Source organism: Lissotriton helveticus, chromosome 6, assembly GCF_964261635.1.
Source record: "Lissotriton helveticus chromosome 6, aLisHel1.1, whole genome shotgun sequence".
NCBI lineage: Eukaryota > Metazoa > Chordata > Amphibia > Caudata > Salamandridae > Lissotriton > Lissotriton helveticus.
Genome location: NC_136067.1, coordinates 233,035,926 through 233,054,912, shown reverse-complemented (window position 1 = coordinate 233,054,912; position 18,987 = coordinate 233,035,926). Strand labels below are relative to the sequence as shown.

General features: G+C 45.3%; 1 long non-coding RNA gene across 1 annotated transcript in view; it reads left to right on the top strand.

Moving 5' to 3' along the window:
* The window catches only part of LOC144761312 (uncharacterized), a 73,602-nt gene that overhangs the window by 38,230 nt on the left and 16,385 nt on the right, over positions 1-18,987 (top strand). The gene's annotated exons all lie outside the window — the stretch shown is intronic.

The following is an 18,987-nucleotide window of genomic DNA, read 5'->3' as shown; positions in this document are numbered from 1 at the left end:
CTTAGCCGCAATTTTCGCATGAATTTGAACAGGCTGGTCTGAATTTCAAGGTCATTCAAGTTGTAGGTCGGGACAAACGATATCCCCTTCTGTAAAACTCTATTTTGAGTGGTTGAAATGGTCGTGCTTGAAATGTTTATAATTAGGTTCTGTGGCTCCTCGTCGACTGTGCAATAGGACGTTGCTGTTCTGTTATATTGCGTTCTCCGGGATCTCCGGTTGCATCTGTGCCTACCCCTAAAAAAGGCACCGGTCCAGTGCTTTGGATAGTGATTTGACTGGTGGATGCCACGCTTTGTGGTTGAAAGGTCTGGTTGAAAGGTCGCCGAGGCGCCTCCTTGTTGATGTGGGGTTTGACGAGGTGGAGGTCTTGGTTGTCGGAAGCGGGTGGAGTCATCTGAAGAGGATGTGTCACCTTCTGTAGATTTATTTTGTTGTGTTCTTTGTTGTCGTCTGGCTGTATATATCTCAGCCCAGTTGTACACCTCCCCTAATTTATAATCTACGGTGTCCCGTTTAAATTTGCGTAGTTTGCGTTCATTAATTTCTTTTGTATACTTTTCCAACTGGGTGCAACTTAACAATTCTGAGAAATGTATAGGGCAATTTGTAGTTAAGAGGGCATGTATCTCTGCAGAAGTCCTTGCGACTTGCAGATCATAGGTTTCTTTGGCCGAGGTCAGTGGCACCGTTTTTTGCAAAAGAATGGCTTTCATTCTGCTCAGAGTATCAATTTGTATAGAAGAGATGTTCAGTGAAGCCCAAAGTGGCGAGTCCCGGTGTGTCTTGGTTTTAGGAAACAATACTTGCATACAGCAAGTGACCCTGGCTGACACAGTTACTAGATATGGTATTCCTGGCAACATGCCACAGCAGCTGTGATCATTAAACATAAGGTAACTCTCATTCGAGAGTTGTCCAAAAATTGGATCAATCACCGTGGCTGCTGAACCTTGCAGGTGGCAGGATAAGTTGTTAGAGGAACCATCGCAGGCCCCGTGTAAGTTAATACCCTGACAAAGGAGGGAACCGCTTAATGCGTTCACACAGTTTTTCCCGCTAAGAAACACTTCACGACCCCCACTCCAACATCTGTTAGAGTATGGCAATTCCCAGGATGTCTTCATGTATTCTTTACCCAACCTTTCATATGCGCCTGCTGGTATGTGTTTTAGGCAATACTGAACATGGAAAATTATAACAAGCAGAGTGATTGTTCCATGTATAATTTATTCAGTAGCTGGCTATTCAGCGACTGTAAATGGCAATCATTCCAGTTTTTCAATGCTCAGCACCGGATAGTCTGCTCCCCTTTGTGCCAATTTGATCTGTTTGGTAGACATTCGAGTTTAGTATGCTTGAACTTTAGTGAAGTTGGTTTTAATATTCTGTCTTTGCAAATACCACTTTTAGAAAGTAGGTATTTGCTTGCCTAACCTTTCAAGCCTGCCTCTGCTGGGTTGTGGATTCCTTTGTCTGGTTTTGTGAGTGACAGGGCTGGGGGATTCTAAGAGACAGGATGAGTCAGCCCAGTGGTTAATAGAGAGATCTGCATCTAGATGGGAGGGAGGAGTTGCACCTAAACTTTGAATAGGGCTGTGCCTGCCTTCCACAATGCCGGCTCCACCTCCAGTGGGGTGTTTGATGTTTCTGCCCTGCACTGTGAAAGGGAAGGAGAAGTCTGGTAAACAGAGTGCTCAGGAACTGGTTTGGACTGGGCACAGGCCCCTCTCCCCTCAGAGAACAAAGGATTTTGGGGTATAAATATTGGGACCCTGATCCCAAAAAATTTGATCACTTTTGGACCACAAGAAGAAACCTTTACTGAGGAGAGGAACCTGAAGAAACTGAGGAGAGACTATTCCCAAGCTGAAGTGCTGCTTGGGGGATTGGCCTGCAGTGGTTGCCTTACTGCCAAAGGAAGGAGAAAGGAACTTTGTGTACTTTGTGTACTTTGCTTTCAACTTGTGAAGGATCTCCAAGGGCTTGGAAAAGAGCTTGCCTCCTGCCGAAGTCTCAGGGACAACAGACTTCAACCCCCAGCTCCCCAGAGTTCTTTGGAAGTGCCTGATGCTATTTTGGGCCTTCTGAGGGACTGCGTGTCGCAAGGAGTTGAAAGCGCGACTCAACGAGAAGAAGTGTGTTGCCGTCGCAACTCCGAAGGAGGGTGTCGCCGCTGGAACTGTCGCATTGCACTGCATCGGAGAGAAGCATGCCGCAATGAAGAGGAAGCATGTCGCCGTTGCTGCTGCTGTCGACGCAACTCCAAAGGAGGGTGTCGCTGCTGTACCTGTTGCATTGCACCACATCAAGAGAAGAATCTCACAACAAGGTCGGAGCGTGTCGCCGTCGCTGTGCCTGCCGTTGCAACTCCGAAGGAGAGTGTCGCCGCTGGAACTCTCGCACTGCACCGCATCGAAGAAGAGCACCTCGCATCCCTGAGAACCGTGCCACCGTTGAAGCTGCTGCCGTCGCATCGTGGATGTCGCCGCTGTAGTTATCGCATCGTGCAGAAGCTTCACACATCGTGGGAGAAGAGTGTTGCCGCTGGAGCTGCTGCCGTCGCATCGCGGAACAAGGGTGTCGCCGCTGCAGTCCACGCATCGAACCGAGAACTTCTCACATCCCCGAGAAGCGTGCCGCTTCTGGAAGATTTTCACGTCTTTATTTCTTTGCACCTGAACTTTGCTGCATTTTCCTCGCTGCGACATTGTTTGTCGTGGAATCGCAACGCAACATAAGGTACATTGACGCAAAGTGTCGCATCTAAGAACTGAACTAAGCTTAAATCTACCATCTTAAAGTAACAGTATTGTGTATTTTTGTTGTTTATGGTCTTGTGGTAAATCTATATAAAGTATACTTATTTTTGATATAAAACCTTGTGTGGTGTCCATCTGTAGTGTTGTCACTGGGTTACTGTATGTGGTCACAAATGCTTTACACACTGCCTCTGAGATAAGCCTGTCTGCTCTTTCCAAGCTACCAAGGGGGTGAACAGGGTTATTTTAGGAGTGTAATCCCCTTATCGTGACATAGAGGCACGGGTCCCTATTTGTCACAAGTACCTACCTGTGCCAACTAGAGACCCCCAAATCTAACATTGGTGGTCAGCTGTGAGGATTCTGGACTAGCATTTGTGACTCATGTACAGTGATTGGTGAACACTACTTAGTGAGTGCAGACCATAATGCTAACACATACTTTTTGGTAGTTACCTTTTTGAGATTTTCTATTTTTGAAGATGTCTGAATCAGTTATCATGGGAGATACAGAATCTGTGGCCGCCATGGATTGTGAATGGGAAGAAGAGAGGCTAGAAAGCTACAAACTAAAGCAGCTGAAGAACTTTTGCTAGAAATTCAAGGTTTCCACTTCGGGATTCAAAGTAAAGGAGGAATTCTACAAGACACTGAGGGCCTGGGTAAAAGCAAGGAGAACTCCTGAGATTGAGGAAGAAGATAACCAGGCAGATGTGCAACAGGAAGAGCCATTGGGCTCAAGAGGAAGGAAAGTACTTTCCCCTGCAGGTAGCATTGGTTCTAACAAAAGTCTGTCTCCAGAGGAGTTGGAGGACAGAGAGAAATCCAGAAGGCATGAAATGGAGATGACCAAGTTCACGGTGATTAGGCAACTGGAAATAGAAAATAGAAGATTAGACATTGAGGAAAAGAAATTACAGTTTGAGCATGAACAAGTTTTGAGGGAGTTGGAGTTTAAAACCAAAAGTTTAGAGGTTACTCCCTCTGGTGGCAGCATACCGTCAGTACATGCAGAAAGTAGAGTGTATATTCCCAAGGATCCCTGAGCCCCACACTTTTCAACATATATGTGGCCCCACTTGCAAGACTTGTTAGATCTTATGGACTGGAAGTCCTGTCGTACACTGACGACACTCAGATAATGGTCTCCCTATCTCATTCTGTGGAGTCCACGACCTTAAATTTTAAGAACTGCATGGAAGCTGTGGCAGGTTGGGTGACCTCGAATTTCCTCAAACTTAATGGGGAAAAAACTGAGGTCCTCGTCTTTGGTGGTAAACAAGATCTCTGGTCAGAGGAATGGTGGCCGCCTGCCCTCGGAACATGCCCCAAGCCGTCCCTTGTTGCCCGGAATCTGGGGGTCACTATTGACACCACACTTGCTTTTGACAAACAAGTCAATAAGACTGTTTCCACCTGCTGTGGGGTACTGAGGATCCTTAGGAAACTTGTACACTACCTCTCCCCTGACGCCCGGAAACAGGTTTCAGTGGCCCTCATTTCTCCTCGCCTGGACTACTGCAATGCCCTCTATCTTGGCTTAAGCAAAAAGCTTATCCATCGCCTCCAAGTTGTCCAAAACGCTGCAGCCAGGTTTGTAGTGGATGCCCCCAGACGTGTTTCCGTCTCGGGGATCAGAAAAAACCTCCACTGGCTGCCTGTGCAGGCCAGGATTAATTTTAAGGTTCTTGACCTCACCTACCGTGCCTTACACGGCCTGGGTGCTGAGGACATCGGGTCTCTCGTGTCATTCTACACCCGGGGCACGGCCCTGCAATCGGCCCACAAAAACCTTCTGATTATCCCCCGAACCGTCAAGGCCAGGTGGGGAGGGAGGGCCTTTTTCTCCCTTGCCCCTAAACTGTGGAATACGCTTCCAGCTGACCTTAAGGGCCAGCCGTCTCTTGCCCTTTTTCGAAAAAATCTAAAAACCTGGCTTTTCACAGAGTCCTACCTGTAATTCGCCTCTCTCGGGAGCTTCCGACCACTCAGCTGTTTCCATCAGATGCGCCTTGATGCCTCCGGGTTAAGTCGTGCTATACAAATCCCAAATTCATTCATTCATTCATTCATGCCCCACCTTAAGCCTAAGGCCCACAGCACACTATAGTAACCTCTTGCTTACAGGGCTACAACGCCAATCATTTTGTACACTCTGCGATTCTAAAGCCATATAAACCTCAATGTTACTTTATCAGCTAAATTAGCAGACTGGAATCCAAACATATCCACCACAACAATGCTGTTATGTACGAATCTAGGACCCTAGTGTAATTTTCCCGATTCATGCCCATATATAGGTATAATTTACCCGATCCTTATATAGGTATAGAAATCATACCCATATTTAGACGGAGCCTATGCAGCCTAAATACGGCATGGCTACTTTTCTTAGAAAAAACCCCCTTCTGCAGCTAGTATTCAGGCAAGGACTTCCCCTTGCCTGAATACTAATTTATCTAGGAAATCATGGAGTTTTCAAAGAACTGAGTCTTTGATGACGTTATTATGTCCAATCATACGTCAAACTCTGCACCTTCAAGGTATAAATATGCCTATATTTGCCCAGACAAACACACGGGGGTTTGGAGCAGTTTGACTATCTACTTGCCCGACGCAGCTGCAGCAGCAAGTGCTGAGGGAAGCCGACCCTCCAGCAGACGCACTGAGAGACTCTGTCTTTTCTCCTGCTGAGAAATCCAGCTCCAGTGTTTCCAGGCTACCCTTTCGGGTTGCTGGGAAATCGAGTCCTGAGAGAGAGTTACAAGACCTCCTTCATTCTAAAACCAAGGTACGGAGCTGATTAGACCCTTAGAGAATTCTTGGATAAATTCTTGGCAGAGAAATAATAAACTTAAGCTACACCTCACTTACTTCTTCCCTCGTACTAGACCTAGGTTAGGTACACCGGTGTAGGCATATTTTAGAAGCACCAGTTGAGTACTTTTAGTCATTATTTATTACTGTATGTATTATATGTTATTTTATATGGCTTAGAACCAATACCATGCTTTTACAGTACTACTTTACAATACTTTTCGTATTATATGCCTTGTACTTTATAACCAGTATTACGATTGTGGCAGTTCATTTCTTATGCTCGAGAAAGAAGTCTGTTCAATAAATACTTTTATTGAAAACGCCCGTCTCTCTATTTCTCAGCACCTCTGGTGAAACGACGCATGCACGATTGACTGAGTGAAATAATTATCTATTGTTTCCACGACTCTAGAGACTGATTTCTTATTCTTGGAAAAAAAAGTTGTCATGTTTATGCGGTTGTCAGAAACTAATCCCTTCTTGTTTATTCGAGAAAGTTTCTAGTGACCTCTGAGCTAGCTGGCACACACAATTAAGTCTAATATATTCGATAGAGACCTAGTCGACCTCAGTCCTACGTCTAAACTATAGGATATATTATTCCAATGCGCAGAGCCTATTGGGAATATAGGAATTACACTACAATGCATTTGCTCTGTTTCATGATGAAATGCACTCACATACTTAAGAATGGCCTGCCTGTTCAGAACTACTGCCAATATGATAGTACTGTAGCAATAAATAACATTTTGAAGGTCAGGCTGCACATGTGCTTTCCAGAACTGATTGGCAGCTGCCGGTGGTGGGTCAAATCTGGAAACTATGACTGAGAGGCATTCAAGAATGGCTGAAGCCTGGGTTCCTGTGTGCTGATTCCCCCTATTTACCTTAAGCAACTTCTCATAAAAAAGGGCATAAAACACAAATGCCACAAACAGACTCTTGGTTGTTCGTGTTCTGCACCAAGTAGTAATTTCCCCTCATAGTATAATGTCTAAATTTGGTGAATTTTGAGTAACAGTGAAATTCGCTAGATTGCTCCAGCATAATAGACATTTCACATATGCCTGACATTACTATTGTTTCTTCCTACATTAGTATAGCTGGTCACATGTAAGTATCATACAAGTATACTGAGCACACACAAATGTGAAAGTATTATCTAACGCTGGTAGTGCACGCTTCGAACTTCTAAACTTACACCTATGTCATGTAGGCAAGTGTGATGTTGTGAATTAAGCAATATGTACCAAAGTGGAAGTGATTTTATGCAAACATGCATTTTTATGTCAGAGAAAAAAAGTATACTTACACATTTGCAGTAACTCAGTTCCTGTGGAATATGTGCTATGTGGAGAAGGAGACAAACGGATCCCTCGACCCCTCACAGTCCGGTTTCAGAGCCAACCACAGCACCGAGACCGCCCTCATCGCAGCCACCGACGACATCCGAGCCCTGCTCGACAACGGGGAAACAGCGGCACTCATCCTCCTGGACCTCTCTGCAGCGTTCGACAATGTCTGCCACCGCACCCTAGTTCAACGCCTCAGCAACATCGGCATCCAAGAGAAGGCACTGGAGTGGATCATCTCGTTCCTCGCCGGAAGAACACAGAGAGTCTGCCTCCTCCCGTTTCGATTAGAGGCCACCGAAGTCATCTGCGGCGTCCCGCAAGGATCATCGCTCAGCCCCACCCTCTTCAACGTCTACATGAGACCTCTTGCAGCCATCGCACGCCAATACAACCTCAACATCATCACCTACGCCGACGACACTCAGCTGATCCTCTCCCCCACCAGATACCCCGACACCGCCAGAACCAGCCTACACGAAGGGATGAAAGACGTCGCCGAGTGGATGAAGAACAGCCGCCTGAAACTGAACTCGGACAAGACGGAAGTCCTCATCCTGGGACCATCGCCCTCCGCCTGGGACGACTCCTGGTGGCCCCCCGCCCTGGGCACCACTCCCAAGCCAACAGACCACGCACGCAACCTGGGCTTCATCCTGGACTCCTCCCTCTCGATGACCAGACAAGTCTACGCCGTCTCCTCATCATGCTTTCACACCCTTCGCATGCTCCGCAAGATCTTCCGATGGATCCCGACCGAAACAAGGAAGACGGTCACCCAGGCACTCGTCACCAGCCGACTGGACTACAGAAACACCCTCTACGCCGGAACCACAGCCAAGCTGCAGAAAAGACTCCAACGCATCCAGAACGCCTCCGCCCGACTCATCCTGGACATCCCCCAACGCAGCCACATCTCCGGCCACCTGAGGGACCTGCACTGGCTCCCCGTAAACAAGAGGATCACGTTCAGGCTCCTCACCCACGCACACAAGCCGCTCCACGACCTGGGCCCCAAGTACCTCAACGACCGCCAGACCTTCTACACGCCCACCCGCCAGCTACGATCTACTAGCCTCGCCCTCGCCGCCGTGCCACGCATCCGAAGAGCCATCGCCGGAGGTAGATCCTTCTCCTACCTGGCGGCCAAGACATGGAACTCCCTCCCCATCCACCTTCGGCTGACCCAGGACCATCTCGCCTTCAGGAGACAACTCAAGACCTGGCTGTTCGAGCAGTAACGGACCCCCTCCCCCAAGCGCCTTGAGACCCTTCCGGGTGAGTAGGGCGCTATACAAGTGTTATGATTGATTGATTGATTGATTGATTGATTGAGAATATGCACACGTAGGGTAATGGCTGACATATATTCTGGGGAAATTATGGAAGCCATAGTTTCTCTACTTATGCTGATTATTTATGAAATTCACATGCTGTCTTGCAAGGCGATGATCAGGTGTTCAGCCTACTGAACTACTTTATCAAGCAACAATTCATTGACCTGTCCCCACCTGCAAGGAACTCTGATCTCTTCCCCGGTACTGGTGAGTTGCTTCAATTACAGTGCCACCTAGGTAGTATCAAGTTTAAGACCATTTGTCAGCCATAAGCACAGCTTTTTGGTCAGAATCATGTTACTTTGGGCATTTAAACTGATAATCCAAAGAGTGAGACGACTATTCTCAAAATGCTATGTGGTATTGTGTAAAAGGCCATAACAGAATGTGTTACAAAGTAAAGAGCCTCATGGAAGCTATACACGTTCATGTTGGAAGACATCGGAGCACAAAATATTTACAAGATTCCCCAGTAATATGTAGGAGAGAAAGAGAAAAATGAAGGAAAGGTATACAACGGAAGGAGAGTAGGACACAAAAATGAAAGAGATTGGAAAGGAGTAAATAATGAGACAAAAAGAGGAGGAAGTGTGAGTAAGCAAATGGGAAGGAGAAAAAGAGGAGTTTGAGACATTCAGAGAAGCAGAGGCATGAGGGAGAAAAAAGAAAGAAACGGGAGAGGGATGAAACAGTGGAGTGGGTGGAGGAAAAAAGAAGGGTAGTCAAAGTGAGTAGTTAGGAAGTGGAACAATTGGTACAGGGTGTAAGAGAAGAGGGTGGGGCAGAGAATGGGAATGTATGATGGAAAAAAATGCAGATGAGGAATAGAAAGGGAATAGTGAAGGACAAAGAAAGGTGAGAGGTCAAGATAGTGGTAGGAGATTCCTAATGTATAATATATTAAGAATGGCTAGTGCCTCACAGATACTACCCTAGTTTCCTTGTGGCATACCATTGATAGACATGTTGGTTATGGAGTATCCTCTGATACCTCGAGGGAGGCCTACATCTTGAAGTGAATCCATGAAGTGAATCCACTGGTTTAATTTATTTCACCAAAGGGCTAGTATCATGGGGAAAATACTCAGTGGTGCAGCCTGTATGTCGTAGGCTCAAGTGCAAGGAGGAAAATTGGCTGCTTGACCACTAACTGAACTGTAAAATACAACAAAAATCAGGGTTCAGCAGGCTCTTCAGCCCTTTATGCCCTGGTGCCACTGCATCCGATGCACCGGTGGGAGCTACACCCCTGGAAATACTCCCTGTGGATCTAAGTGTCAAACATTGACTGCAGAGGCCTGCTGCTCTGTAATGCCTCTTTGTACTTTCCCTGTGACTGATGTTTGATAGACTGAATATGGCAGGAAAGGCTGCAGATTTCAGTTTGTGCATACTCTGCCTCCCTGTGGGTACCTGGGTCTATTTCATGGCAGACTGAAGTTCTGATGTGTATATATATATTCTTTATCATGCACGCTGCGCCATGCTAGAGGAGCATTTTAAGGTTTTTTTCGACACGTTACGTTTCAGAATAAGTGATTGTTTCAGAAAACGACACAACTACTTAGCTCCACTAATGATAAAGGATCAAAAAATGTTAATCGCACATACCAAGACACTAGTAACATGATCATGTCACACATGAGAAAACCTAAAACAAGGCAGAAATGTGCACACACTGCTTAAATCATGTTCAAATATTAATTTATAATGTGCTCAATAAAACTTTACATTGAAAATCCAAAGCAGTTTAAAATGTAAAATTAGTTTTAGTATGACTTTGCAGTTGTGAACAGGTATCATGAGAAAACGACCACAACGTGTTTAGCTGCTTGGGCTGCCAGCAAGTGCTTCACAGGAAATGGCTTCCCCCAGGGCTTGAGAAAACTGAGCCTCCGGCTTCCAGACCCCTTGTGGCCCCTGTCATTGGCTCCACTCATTCACACCTGCTGAGTCAAACCATAGTTTGACTCAGCGATCTCAGGGATCGCTCCGAAGATTTGGAACTCCCTACCTCCAGTGGTTCGCAGAATAACTTCCTTTACCTCCTTAAAAAATGAGTAAAACTGCTCCTAATGAACGAATTCACATCCTAAGACTGTAATTCTATGATGACTACCAGTATCCTATGCTACCTTTATACCACGGTCTACCTCTTTTGTATTGAATGACGAATATTGAATGTATGCATACTACCTCAACCACCTAAGATGTAATAACCTGTGTATTGTAAAGCGCTCTGATACCCCCGTGGGTCATGTTTGCGCTATATAAAACTTTATAAATTAAATAAATAGTAGAATGCAAACAAACCAATACATGAAGTCCAGGTTTAATTGCAAAACCCTTTCAAAGCAGGGTGTTTGCTGTTCATTAACCAGTGTGATTGGCAAATAAAAACAAATGGTGTGAAGAAGACATGCCAAAAATATGTTTATTTATATTGTGTACTCCAATCAGTATACAGTGTTCAGAAAATATTATATTGATAATTTACTAGTCTGTATTCATGTGGACCATGGAATGATGCACACCAAACAGTACTTTATGCATGCAAACCAACATGGTAAACATACAAAGGTTAAATTGAGAGCCAGTACATCATGCATGCAAATCAGCATGTAACATTTTAAAACCAGTGAATGAACATTTTAACATTACACATAGAAACCAGAACATTATAATAATAATAATAATAATAAGGGAATTTTATAAAGCGCCTGGTTACGCGCACCGGCGTGTCCCCGCGCTATGGTAAGTGGTAATGGCAGGATTGCCTCACCCGGCAGTGGTCACTTCCTACCGGGTGTACAGATGTGTTTTAAGTTTCTGCCTGAATCTGGGCTCAGAGAGCTCCAGGTGCAGTGCCTTTGGCAGAGCATTCCAGCTCTTGGCAACCAAGTACCTGAAGGACCTACCCCCCCCATGCGCGCTTTTTTACTTTGGGGACCTTCAGTGGCCCTGATCCAAAAGAGCGCAGGGAGCGCGCAGGCTCGTACCGAGTAACCAGGTCCTGTAGCGGTGCAGGTGCCTTCCCGCACAGAATGCGGTGGCATGTGCAAAGAGCCTTAAAGTCAACCCTGCTTTTTTCTGGAAGCCAGTGGAGTGCTTGGAGAGCTGTCTTTGAGGACGATCTCTTCGGAAGCCTCAAAACCAAATGGGTCGCTGCATTTTGCAGCACTTGAAGACGGCTGATGACCTTGCCCGTTGCCCCCAGATAGAGCAGGTTGCCATAATCTAGACGTGATGTTACGAAGGCATGTACCAGCGTCTTCCGAGCTGCCGTGGGAAGTAGATCGAGAACTTTCCGAAGGCTTTTCAGGACACCGAAACATGTCCCCACCACCCGGCCTATCTGAGGTCCAAATGACAGGTCCGCATCCAGCCATACCCCAAGGTTTCTAGCTTCCAGGCAGGGAGTGGGAGTTTCCCCCAGGCAGGATGACCACCATGCCGATGACCACAGCGACGCGCCCCCCCCCACCACGAGCACCTCCGTCTTGCTGCCGTTCAACCTCAGGTAGTTGGAAGACGTCCAGGTAGCCAACTCCTGCATGCAGGCTCTGAAGTTGTCCGCAGCAAGACCAGGCGCGTGCGAGAGGGAGATGACAAGCTGCGTGTCATCGGCATAAGACACTATGTGCAGCCCATAGCTTTGGACAATGGCTGCCACCGGGGAGACGTACAGATTGAAAAAAGTTGGGCTCAAGGACGAGCGCTGTGATACGCCCTGAGTCAGACTGATCTCCCTTGAGTAGCAGTCTCCTTGTCTGACCTGAAAGCCTCTGCCTGTTAGAAAGGACTGGATCCATTTTAGCGCAGCCCCTGAGATCCCACCGTCATTCAGACACTGTAGCAAGGTGGTATGAGCTACAGTGTCGAATGCTGCGCTAAGGTCCAGAAGGATCAGGGCCATGGTCTGGCCCTCGTCCACTCCCTGGCGGATGGTCTCAACTGCCATGAGTAGCGCCGACTCGGTAGAGTGGCGTGGCCAGAATCCAAACTGGGAGTCGTGTAGGAGGCTGGCCTCCTCCACGAAATCCCTCAGCTGGATGTTCACGGTTTTCTCTGCCACCTTAGCCATATATGGTAACAAGGAGATGGGCAGGAGGTTCTCTAATTTCTCGAAGCTGATGTTTGGCTTCTTTTGGAGAGGGAGAACCACCGCCTGTTTCTCTTGGTACTGTATTGGTCCTAAAGGAAACTTCCAGAACATGCCTAATGTAGGGTTCCAGAGCCGCCAGACTACCAAATAGCCGTTTAGGTCGATGTAGGATCCTTGGGAGAGCCTGATTTTACTGAGCCACAGATCTTTATGAGCTCCTCAGGGGGTGGGATGACAAAATTAGTCAGCATATGTTGCTCCCCCCTTCCCCTCAGATTCTCCACAAACACCGGCCCCATTATAGGTTGGTGTTTGGTGGAAGATACCACAGTTGGCTTGGGAAGGAAGCGTAGATATTTTCTACTTTTTCGGCAAAGAAGTCCGCAATGCGATTGCAGGAGTGCACCAAGCAGTCAGCTGGTACCGCAGAGGACTTCCCAACCGAAAGAGTTTTGTAGCTAGAAAACAATTCCTTTGAGGAGTTCTCCGCCTCCCTGATCCTGTTGGCGTAGTAAGCTGCCTTAGCCTTCCTAATTAGTCCATGGTAAGACCGTCTCCTTACAACATATGCCTGTTTAGCCTGAATGCTGAAGGTCACCCGCCACTGCCTTTCTGAGCGTTTACAATCTGCCTTTGCTGCCCGGCGTACATCTCTATACCACGGGGCCGTTCTCTGTGTGCGACGGCAAGCTCTTGTCCGGGAGAGTGGGGCGGTGCAATCTAGAGCCTCAGCAATCCGCTTGTCCAGGTTCATGTTAGCTGTATCCACATCAGCCCCCCCTGGGTCGCCCCCTCTAATAAGCGCTTCACTAAAGTTTGCTTGAGAAAAGGTGGCCCATTTCCGACTAGGGTAGTTAAGTGGTGCCCGTTCCGGTCGCCTAACGCCTGGAATCCGCACCAGAAAAGGCACTAAGTGATGATCCGACCAGGGGACTGGGACTGGAGTTAGAGCATCCACTCCCCCCAGTTGGCAAATAAGGGGTCCAATAGGTGGCCTCGCTGGTGGGTAGGATCTTTCACTTTTTGATCCAACTGAAGGGCATGCAGCTCTTGACAGAGATCCATGGCTGCTGTATCCATATGATCCTCCAGATGCAGATTTAGATCCCCTAGTACCAGGAACTTATCTCTGCGCAGAGCCGCCTCTGTAATACCTTCTACCAGGCTATCCCCGAACTTGGCATAGGAGCCAGGCGGTCTATAAATGAGAAAGCCTTTCAATGTGTACCCTCCATTCACCTTGATGGTAAAAGCACCTGCCTCGCTATCCTTTATTGCTGTTTGCTCTAAATGGCAGCACAGCCACTGCTTAACTACAATAGATATGCCCCCACCTCTGCCGATAGGTCTATCTTGCCTGACCATCGTGTATCCTTCAGGTAAAGCCTCAATTACATCAGGTGCAGAATCCCCATCCAACCAAGTTTCAGTGAGAAACAGTAAATCCCACTGCCGCTCAGTGATCAGATCATATACATCCAGTTTGTGCCCACGCAAAGAGCGGACATTGAGCAGACCAAAAGACAGCTCGGTGTACTCACTATCAGTCTCCTTTCCTAGATTGTAGGCAAACTGACAATGTCTGCATCCCTCATTCTCGTCCACCCTCATGCTATGTAAGCAGGGGCTAGTTGTTTCGCTGGGCCCTGCTCCAGTGCAAGTGGCTTTCCGAGGGACCAGGGGTTATGGCCCTGGACCGTGCCCGGCCGCGGACGGCCGCAGATGGGCTTAACTTAGGCGCAACTTCGGCGCGCCTTCGGCGCGCCCGCTGCGCATGTCCGCTGCGCTGCCGGGCAGGCATCCTCCTTTTATCCCCCCACAGCGTCAGCAACACTAGAGCGCTGCCCGTCCTCCCCTGCGCACCGGAAGTGGCTTGCTCGGACCTTCCCCGCCCTCTGCTCGAACGGTGCTAGTCACCGGCGTCAGAACGAGGCGGGAAGGAGGAAACGAGCCAAGCCCTCCTGCACGATGATCCTGACACTGCAACTGCCTTCAGGTAAGAGACCTCAGCAGTGCAGTGCACAGTGCCCCCAAAAAAGGTTAAAAGTCACCATAAGATGACAGCATACAAAGGAAGCCTGAGCGCTCTCCTCCTAATGCCCCGCTTTTAAAAGCAGCTTGTTAAAATAACAATGGTTCCGCTTTATAACAGCATCAGCACACGCGCAGTACTCGCGCCGTCTAAGCCGTCAGGGACACTGCCACTGTCCACTCACATTACAAGAATGAACCAATATATAATGTAAAGAAATATGTGGATCATCCAGTATAATACAAATACAAATCAACATAGTATTCATGCAAACCAGACATAGTGCTTTGAAACCAATAGACTGTACACCACAACCCATATATGATATGTAGAAACCAGAATATGGCAAAAGTGAGCCAATGCAATATGTAAACAAACCCTACAGTTATGCAAGTATACCAGTACATTATGAATGCAAACCACTACGTAAAGCTTTCAAACCAATATGCTACAGAGTTGATCAAATATATATAACCAGTACATTACAACTGTGAGCCATCATAGTATATAGGAATCAGTTCAGTAAACATTGAAACCCATATGATGCGCTCAAGAAGGCACAGGGTCAAGACTGATTTGCATATATCTGGATCTGAACTGACGTGGTGAAGTGAGCTAAAGAACGATGATGCATTCAACCCAGATCTGTGACTGGGGCTGAGTGTCTGAAAATTTTCAGCGCTCCATCCATCATCTCCTTGTGTTTGCTATTTGAGTGTCTCCATGTACCTGGCGACATAGCAGGCAGTGTTGCTCTGGAATTGGTAACACTGTCTGCTACCCCCAAGGCCACCCAACACATTCCCCAGAAAGGAAGCTGTCTAATAAAGATAGATTCCCCTTTGAAAATGGATTACCACCTCCTTTGAGTGGTCGCTAACTTATCACTGGTTTTGCGAATTAAATTTAAGCCACAAAACAATAATACATCTCTTTGTGATTTGCAATTCGGAGAACAAGCCCCTTTCATGGTCTATCATAATAATGATTTGGAATGAGTCAGTAAATCCTTTTTGCCATTTAGTAAGATTTCTGATTTGCAAAATGAGGTTTAGAAGATTGCAAAATCATTGTTTACTGGAAATATAATTTAGAAATGGTGGAGTGGAAGCAAAGGCCTCTTAGCTGTTTGTGTGTGCTTATGACAATGGACAGGAAAATGTTTCCTCCTCCTGATTTTGCAGATGTAAACCATCTAATATTGCATAACACACGGTGTGCAACTGCAAAATCATTTTGTACGTCTATCCCGGCCTACTATGGAAAACTCTCAGTAAAAATGAATATGGAATGTGACTTCCATTAAGTACTTAGAATCGAACTGGAACCAAAAGATTTGTAAATGAAATTCAGGAAGCATAAAAAGAAAATGAAAAAGGCTGCAAGCCATTGAGGGTAGTCTGACAAACAAATAAAAAATTGAGGTAAATATCAGTGTAGGAACAATAAAAACAGAGATCACCATTATGAGTGATGAGGGAATTCAGATTAAAGGACTTGGAATTTGTGTTTTCGCTATCTTTATCCAATTCTCCATGTCATAATATAATTGACTCCTGAGTTCAAAGACCGAATTAGTGATTTCAAATTTGAATTATATTATTTCCTGTTAAATTTGGAGAATCTTCACTTAAACATTTTTAAATACTTTAGTGAAGGTTGTATTTTGTGAAAGTCTGTGCAAGAAAGGTCTCATGACAGAAAGTGTGTATTAAACCTACATTAATCTATTCCTTTTCACAGTCTTATTTGTGTTGTACACATGATCCAGCGCGACCCCAATAATTGAAATGGGATCAAAACTCAAGAACATCATATTATAATGGCCCATACACATTCACCCAGAATCCCTGATGCGCTGGAGTCAATTTATATGTGCATTCAATTCTTTCCTTTTCATCGATTTAAATGAGACGTCATAACTAACTTTTACATCAACTTTCCTTCCACTTGGTCGAATGACCAATTAGTTAAATCGTTGATGGCAATGATAACTACTAAATTACCAACAATTTAGACAATTTAATGATCACAGACTCTCAGTAAGGTAAAAATGAATGTATCTCTAATATTAACCCCTTCGGCGCTGATGACGGCTCCCGGCCTTCATGAGTTACGGTGGACGTGTGCTGATGACGACCGGGAGCCATCATGACCACGCCCGTGATCAGAATGTCCAGCACCGGCGCGGAATTCCAGCCGCAGCCAGGGGGTTAAGGATTATGCTCAACTGCATTTGGTCACAAAATACAAACACTGAATCTCACAAAAGGAGAAATTACATGTGCAAACTTAAATGAATACAAACTCATCCAGACAAGCAATGACTTTATGCAATGAAGGAGTGGATAGAGTAAGAGACAAATGTTTCAGCAAAAATGATATGTGAAACTGAATATACCTAACGGCGGGGCTAGATGAAGAGACAATAGTTTCATCTAAATAATGCATATCAATATATAATTGACAGAGTGGATAGGTAAAGAGACAAAAGTTTCAGAGACAAAATACATCTATGAGTAAAATTCTGAGAACTAGTTAGGCTAAATACATACCTATTGGTCTGTAGAAAAACCACCTCCTTGGCCTAGGAGATGGTGGGTGTTTCCCGAAATAGAATCAGGGAACAAAGGGTAAAAGGATAGGAATAGGACAAGTCAGGAACAGCTAGACCTCTCTGCAAACCGACGGACAGCGACGATTCTCCCCTCTTTCTCTCCTGTCAGCCTAAGCTTAAACCACTCCCCTAAAGGCACCCCATTCATACCCTAAAACTAACATGTCCGTCTCACATTTGTTGCAAACCTCCATAAAACTCGCAAGGGGATTAGAGGACTTGGGAGGTGGCGTTGTGACACCACTGTGACTTCACTTCTAATTCAACTAAGTTATTGTTCTTCATTTGTTCCCAGGGTTTAGGTCTTAGCTCGTTCTCACTTTATTACATATGATAGAATTTAAAACATTCTCTATTCATGATTTAACATCATCTGCAGAATGAATCTCCGGTCCCACGACTGGGCACTTCACTTGGCAGTTGTTCAACACTCTGGCCTTCAACTTTCTCATGTCATCTGCGGTGCACAGCACATCTGTCTTGCCTCTGACAGAGCAGACTCACTCCTCGAATCACCCCCTCCCACTTTAGCCAACTTTAGGAAGATGGCTGTTTTATCCAGCACACTAAATTAAATGAAAATGGACATTTATCAATTATATGATAATGAAACCTTCACTGTTTACCACCCACCTAGCACTATTCACATTAATGTTACCTAGCATAAGCTTTGTGCAAAAGTGGCACTATTTCTTATTCCAAAGCAGGATGCAACATGCAAATTACTGATGCACATGCGGCCTAGTCATGCAGCATTTCTTCTTTCTTTCAAATCACAAATGTTATTACTGTTTAACTCTTTCGTGTATTATTTTGTTAGTTAATGCATGCACAAAAACAATTTTCAATCTGTTTATGTCGGGTGTACGTTAGTTTTTCTATCTCTACTTATTGTTAGTACGTCAAATCAAATCAAGTCAAAAAAGCTTTATTCGATTTTAAATTGAAAAATCATGAAAGCACATGTTAAAACAATATTAAAAGATCTATACAAAGGTAAAAAACATGACAGTATTAAAATACTAATATACAATTCATACAAAGCCCATGGATTGTGAAAATCACTGCACAAAACAGTTAATTTCATTTGGCCAGTGTCAAGGTAAGGACGAAGAAGTATGGTATATACATATTCAATTCAGAGTGTTACAGATTAAATATACACTATATACATTCATTCAAGTAACATTCCAGTTAAAGGAGAAAGACATGCACATACATCATATGGTGTTCCGGAAGCTGATGAGTATCTTTAAAACGAAGATGCTGCCTTAATTACATATTCGGGCACTAGTTGTTTTAGTTTAAAGAGTGCCACTCTACAGCTCCTTATCCCCCAGTTTTTTAATATAGTTTTCAGAAACCTTTCCTCTGAATCAGATAGTATTTGCAGAACAAAATACAGTGAATATTACATTGGTGGGAGGTATCATCACATGGGCACATTACCAGGTCCTTTGACCAATCATTAAATTCTGGAAAGGTATTTCTTAGAGTATCACCTTTTATTAGTGTGCATCACCTTTCCAACATTGGAGTTATATAATTCTCAAAGAAAGTCAATAATATCCTTCTGGTTGATAACTCCTAGGCATGAAATAAATGTATTACTTTCTTGAAATTCGTAAACTAATTCAGTGAGTATTTCTGTGACTGACACAGCTCCCCAGGTGTGCTCACATGTGTAAACATTTACATATTGGCAACAATAAATGATCTTAATATCCAGAGTGAAACCCAGCAGTCCTGTAGGAGCAACACTTGTATATCCACTCCCAAGTGAGCTGTATTCAGGGTATTAGGAATAACAACAACACCATGGCTGCAGTTCAATAGGGGTATGGGGTATAGGGAGCGAATAAAGAAACAGCACAGGTATTCACTTGTTTCTAGAAGCTACAGCTTCTTCCTAATGCTGTGTTCTCTTGGACCTATTCCATATCAAATTCCTCGTGTTGATCT